Here is a 7,024-nt window from a genome sequence, read left to right as displayed (position 1 = left end):
TGTGCCAGCTGCCAATTCCTGCTTGGGCTAGGTCGCAGTTGTGCCAGTCTGCTTGCTCGAACCTTTGCCAGGCTGTCAGCTCGTGCCTGTACCAGGCTACACCAGGGTCGGGTCGCCAAGCTGCGCCTGTGCTGCCAGGTGGGACACCATCAACTTAGCTAAGGCAAGTTATTTCCAAAGTGGTTACGGGTGTCATCTAGTTGTTCTTAGGTGCCATGCGTCACAATATCATTGGAGGGCCAAATCTGCCCTCATAATTTGCCCCCCACTCCCAAGCCAAAAGTAACTCGACGAAGGGAGTAGATTTCTCCTTTTGCCCCAAAATGAATAATTCATTGAGCTTGTAAGCATTGATTCAATTCCTTAGGCTCTGGGAGCAACTCACAGTCCACTCCTTGATTTTGTCCATGCCGAAGAGGGAACTAGGTTTTATGCGGTGATGAGGTCTCCACTATTTTGGTATTTTGTCCCTTAGGTCTCTGGGAGTGACTCGTAGTCCACTCTCCTTGATCTTGCCCATGCCAAAGAGGCGAGTGGGTCTCTCATAGCATTATAGCACTTAAGCTTTGGGAGCGACTCGTAGTCCACTCTCCTTGATTTTGCCTATGCCGAAGAGGCGACTGGGTCTTATGCGATGAGGAAGTCTTTTATCAGTTCATCAGTTCGCACCTGGGCCAGGCTGCCAAGTCGGTGCCTGTGCCAGGTCACGTGTGCCAGGCTACAAGGCCACCAGGCTGCGCGCAGGCTGCGCCAGGCCACGCTAGGTCATGCGCAGGCCGCACCAGGCCGTGCTAGACCGCACCAAACCACCAAGTCGCGTAATGCCTGTCACCCACCCCTACAAGAAGCTACTAGGAGCTCGACCTTCGGGGGCAGCACTACTAACTTTAGGTCGTCAGCTCACACAGTAACCTTGGAGGGCTCGACCAGCAAGGGCGCCCATGTAGTCTATTGGCCGCCAACTCCCATAGAATCCACGAAGAGAACATCTTTGTAGAGGGGACCTCACGAAGAGGACTAATGATGTTTTATCTTAATTGAAAGTAAAGTTGGCAGAGCTGCTTAGTCTATTAGCTCCCTACAAAGTCTTTGAGTTCATAAAAACTAGAAAGTATAAAGCGAGAGCTTTTAGTTTCTAAGAAATGAGGACTTAGCTTTCTGGAAGAAGAGGACTTAGCTTTTTAGAGGAGGAGAACTTAGCTTTTTCTAGTGTTTCCCACAGATAGCACCAAATGATGAATTGATTTTTGGTGGAGTATTGATTCTTTCGTGATGTATCAAATTTTTTGGCTAAGTACCTCGTCAGTGACGTATGCTCCCATGTGGCCTATGACTCAGAGGCTGAAGTGGAGCTCCTTAATGGCAAGTTGTCTGGTGGCGAGCTACCTAGTGGTGAACTGCCTGGTGGTGAGCTCCCTGGTGGTGAACTGCTTGGTGGCGAACTACCTTGATGAGCTACTTGGTGGTGAGCTATCTGGTGGCGAGCTGCCTAGTGCTGAGCTGCCTGGTGGAGAGCTGCCTAGTGGCAAGCTACATGGTGCCGAGCCTCCTAGTGGTGAGCTATATTGACAAGCTTCCTTGCTCTTTAGAGACGTGCAAGGAACCAAATGTCAGAGGACCCGGGGTGGCTAACCCGGCAAGGTCGCTCCGATGCTTAAGTCAGTACCCTCATAGTAGACCGCGAGCTAGAAAATCATAAAGTATGAGAGCTAGGATTTGCCTAATTGCTTACTTGCTCACCTCTTGCCATTGGGGTTGGTGCCTTTATATAGGCATTGTTTGGTGTGGGCTTCATGCACCATGTATGAGATTTCTACGAGGTTGTCTAAGTGGTTCGAGATTCCTAGAGGTAACTGCCATGCATGTTGACCACCCTCCGGATCGTTCAACACGTGGGCCAACTTTATGCATGCCGATTTTGTTGGTGAGCACATCTCGCAGGTCGCCAGGTCGGCGCCTGTGCCAGGCTGTCAACTCGTGCCAGGGCCAGGTCACGCTTGTGCCAGACTGCCAGCTCGTGCTTGGGCCAGGTCGCGCCAGTTCTAGGCAGCCAGCTCACGCCTATGCCAGGCTGCCAACTCGTGCCTGTGCCAGGCTGCCAGCTCGCCCAGGGCCAGGTCGCGCCTGTGCTAGGCTGCCAGCTCGCGCATTTGCCAGGCTGCCAGCTCGTGCCTAGGCCAAGTCGTGCCTGTTCCAGGCCGCCAGGTTGCGCTTGTGCCAGGCTGCTAGCTCGTGCCTGTGCCATGTCACGCCAAGGCCAGGCCGCCAGGTTGCGCTTGTGCCAGGCTGCCAGCTTGTGCCTGGGCCAGGTCGCGCCTGTGCCAAGCTGCCAGCTCGCGCCTGTGCCAGGCTGCCAGCTCGTGCCTGTGCCTGGCTGCCAACTCGTGCCTGTGCCATGTCACGCCAAGGCCAGGCCGCCAGGTTGCGCTTGTGCCAGGCTGCCAGCTTGTGCCTGGGCCAGGTCGCGCCTGTGCCAGGCTGCCAGCTCGTGCCTGTGCCTGGCTGCCAACTCGTACTTGTGCCAGGACTAGGTCGCGCCTGTGCCGCCAGGTGGGACACCATCAACTTGGCTAAGGCAAGTTGTTTCCAAAGCGGTTCCGGGTGTCACCTAGTTGTTCTTAGGTTTCATGTGTCACAATATCATTGGAGGGCCAAATCCACCCTCATCAATACCATTTGATGCCATTCAATCAACGTGCAGCCATAGTAGTACCGAATCATTACACCACATTTGATGGCTATTTAGAACCCAATTTTTAATGTTTTTCATCCTGTCAATTAATTCAAATGTTTATGTTAAGGATTTTTGAAAAGAGTCTTCTCATCGCAAGAGGGAAGCCAATGGCCTACCCATAACCTAGTCACAACTCACAAGGTGTCCCTTTTATTAATAGAATTACTTCTATCAATAAGTAGGGGCTACATTAAAATAGTGAAACGGTGAATTAGTTGAACTCCTTTTTAACGCATGCAATAACGAGCCACTCTTTATCTGTAGAAAAAGTGAATAGGAAATCTGAGCGTGCAATAAGATATTGTGCTTACCGACCTGAATTCTTATATTAACCATGGTGGCTAATGTTAAGTAAATGGAATTTGACATCACATCATCATTCACCTGTGATGAATAATCTATGGAAATAGCCAACACATAATTAATGACATTGTGACAAAGCGTTGAAACAATAAAATTGATGGTCCGCTTGGTTGCGGAGAAGGGATGGGATGAGAAAAGAAAATTTTATCTTCTCAATTTGGGCATTTGTATTTGTTTGTTGAGACCTATTATCTAATAGAATTTTCTTTCTAATGTTTGGTTGATGTAAAAATTTTGCAGGATGTTTGATTTTAGAAAAAATGGTATCCAAACTCCACAATACAACCCTACCATATCCAACTCTACATGCATATTCACACCAGATCTAAAGCACCATTGTTAAACCAGGCGCTAACGCACATGAATGGCTTCTTTCTACTCATCGGAGCTAATACTCCAGATCAGGAGAAGAGATTTTTCCAATGCATCTATTCTCCATGGATACGTTCGGTGCTCTTCCACTGTCCTAGTGCAGAAAGACATCACACAACATACCGTGCTACGATCTCCTAATGGTTCTTTGACAATTGACATACTATAACATCCTGGTTTCACGTTGCAACCTCTCATGACCTTGTGATGTCAATCGTTCCCCCTCATTGCAGCCCCATGATCTGGCCTCACACCTATGTATATATTAACCCATTTGCCTTACGCCCTGTAGCTTGCATAAACACTTGGATGTTCTTTTGGTGGACTATCTTCAGAATTGCAGAGTAAAATTTCTAAAGGAGAGTAGCTAAACTCATACTCACATGTGGACTCTTGGAGAAGAGAGATCCTCGACACCAACATGACTGCATGGACACCTGGTAAAATCTTCACTGAAAGTTTTCCTTTGAAGGAAAAAATAGGGAAAGACAGGGAAATTCATACAAGATTTGTAAAGGTTTCTCTTTCTTTCCCCACTTTTTCCTTCAAATCAAACATAGCCTAGGGAACCTCTATAAATAGGAGACCTCCAAAGATTCTTACACAAGTTCATCACTTAGGCCATGTTCATTTTTCGTGAAGTACTGAAGTGGAGGGGGGAAAGTTTGGTCAATCCCATTGACCAATTTACCCGTATTCGAATTCTAAAATTATGTGGAACCCACGGCAAGTTTAATTTTCCTGGGTATCAGTTGGTCGGGTAAACAATACCATTGCGACACTCGGGTAAATTGGTTTCCCGAGTGAAGGGTGAGTAGATAAAAAAGGAAAATCTCAAAATTGCCCCCCAACAACATATAAGCTTGAGAGTGTCTCTTCGACTTTTTTTCTCAGAAATCACCTCTCGGCTCTGCGTTTCTCCTCTTCCACTCCATCTTGTTGCCGTTGGTTCTTTAAGTTGCTGCTCTGCTTGATCTAGTCATCGGCTCCATCGTTGATTCTCCACCATTGTTGCTGCTTCATCATCCTCCACTGTTGCCGACACCATTGAGCTGCTGCTGCTTCGCTTGTCATCGCTGCTCACTGTTTTTTTCTCCATTGAAACGATAAGAATCACTATTCCTCTTCATGCTGATCCGCCATTCCAATTTCTGACCAGATGTTTTTTTCTCCATTAATTTTACGATTTACGATTTAAAATTTCCGACCAGATGTTGTGCAAGCAGAAACTCTGAGAATGAGAATCAATATACGGTAGATATTCCTAATGTGCCATTCGATGCTATAATATATAGCATATAGCGACAGATTCATTGTAATAAGTATAGATGCATTGCCTTTACCGACAGTTAAACTGACATTTGTAATAGCATATAGCGATAGATTCATCATTCGTTGCAATAATATATTACGACAGATTCACCATCCGTTGTAATAATATATTAGCGACAGATTCATCATTCGTTGCAATAATATATTAGCGACAGATTCACCATCCGTTGTAATATCATATAGCAACAGATTCACCGCCGTCATAGCATGGTTTCAGCGACTGATATTTTTGTCGGTATAAATACAATACCTTTACCGACATTAAGTTTTCCGTCGTAATAGATTTAGCGATAGATATTTCTGTCGGTATAGTTGTATTACCTCTACCAACAACGGTTAATATATTTCCGTCGGTAATATGTATTATAGGTTCCATTTAATATTTATTTTGACAATATTGGATATTTTGATTTGTCATTATAGATGTTTACGACAATACCATGTTGATCTATATGTCGGCATTATTAACTACTTTTGTAATGACTATTTTATCAATTTCCATCATTTAATATAAACATTTTACTGGATAAATAGATCTGTAACAAAAGACATTTCATTAATTGAATATAACCATATGCACATAATTTATACAATATCCATATTGTATCTGTACAAGTATCATAAATGAAGTTTTTCGTAACTTTCAACAAAAAAAAAAAGTTTAAAACTCCATGATCACAAGCTTTACTCGATCCCTCTTCACAAAAAGAAAGATTTACTCGATCCTATATATCTTTCATAATTCAAAATAACCCAACACTAAACACTAGAAATCACAAAAAGATTTGCTTCCAAAATTCTTTTACCATCAAAAGTACAAAATTACATGATCACATGCTTTGCTTCACCATACGGTATACCTGTGAGAAAAATAATAGAAAAGTTCTATAAGTTTTAGATAAAAGAATATAAATTTTCGATCCAGACTAAAGTTTGTATGCAATATAATAACAAAAATAAAATAATATTTAAATTGTATTCTTACAATTTTGATTGTTAATATTATGACTAGAAACTGAAGAGGGTCCATGCCATCATCAGGAACCTATCCAAAAACATACAAACTTAGTATACATCTCAAACCATAATATATCTAAACAAAGAATATTTTGATAATAAAAATACCAACATTTATCAAGAAAAAATATTATCATTACATTAGAAAACAAACAAGACTTTCTAAGGTGGGCATGAAGGCCAATAGGCAGGCTATGATGTCTCCTACTGTGAGTCTATGGAATGTAAACAGGATGACCAGAGTTACTATAGACCCAACAAACAGGAACAACTTGAGCAGTCTAAACATCAACTGGTAATCTGCACTAAACTTCTTCCTACCCATGGATACAATCTTTAAGATGATCATCATGGCCAAAATGACTATCCAGGACAAACCATAAACTGATGCTTTTATTGTTGGGGACAAAGTTGGTATACAATTCCATACTGATAGATAAAGAAACGTAGAGAAAGAACAATCTCCCAGAACCGTCCACTGAGCCTAGCATACTGTAGGTGTTCTTGTTCCTCATCCCACCATGACTCCCAACTCTTGGTTGCTGGGACACCAATATCACCTCTGCTGCTTATTCACTTAGTCCAATCTTCCCAATCCTCCACTATCTTTTGCCACTCAAAACCTGAAGGATTAGAAAGGAATGGGGCAAACATCCAAGAAACCACATTGAACTTGTAAGAAGCATATAAGAAGTAGAATCAGTAGCTACAGCTCCATAAATCTCATATGCTATCAGCAATATCGTTAGCTCTACTCCTTTCACAAAATGACTCCTTGAATACATCTTGTAATTCTCTGCAAACTTTTCATGATGCACCACAAAGCCTCTCCTAGTGGCTCTATACTTGCCCCCACCCCCCATCCAAGACTGTACGCCCAAAATAATGGCCTTTTGTCCCAAGAGAGAAACTAAAGAATACAGCACAGAGCTGAAGTTGCATGATTATTATGTCACCTAATGCAGTTCTGAAACCTCTCTCTAGTTCAATTTCCATGACCATGGGCAAGGTCATCAGTAGACCTATCTGAACATAGCATCAAACCAATGATGCTAACTGCCAAGTGGCTTTTTCTTTGGCTGATGCTAGGTGGTTTGTTTTCTCTAGACAGAATATTGTAGCTTCTAGGTGGCTTCGGCTAATGCTAAATTCCAAGTGCCAAGAAACTGATGCTAAACTTCCAAGTGGCTTGTTTCTTTGGAGTTA

At 43.4% G+C, this 7,024-nt stretch overlaps 1 long non-coding RNA gene across 1 annotated transcript; it reads right to left on the bottom strand.

Annotated features, from left to right (window-relative positions):
• Nucleotides 1-5,529: 5,529 nt before the first annotated feature.
• On the bottom strand, nucleotides 5,530-6,759 carry LOC148848523 (uncharacterized). Its single transcript, XR_016100267.1, has 3 exons — nucleotides 5,959-6,759; nucleotides 5,787-5,846; nucleotides 5,530-5,661 (listed from the first exon to the last, which is right to left on the bottom strand). It is a non-coding gene; the product is annotated as an uncharacterized LOC148848523 (long non-coding RNA).
• Nucleotides 6,760-7,024: the final 265 nt, after the last annotated feature.

This window comes from Nelumbo lutea, chromosome 6 (assembly GCF_056320005.1).
Source record: "Nelumbo lutea isolate HS-2025 chromosome 6, American lotus-T2T, whole genome shotgun sequence".
Lineage (NCBI taxonomy): Eukaryota > Viridiplantae > Streptophyta > Magnoliopsida > Proteales > Nelumbonaceae > Nelumbo > Nelumbo lutea.
Note: the sequence above shows the minus strand (reverse complement) of the source record. Positions and strands in the feature narration are given on the sequence as shown.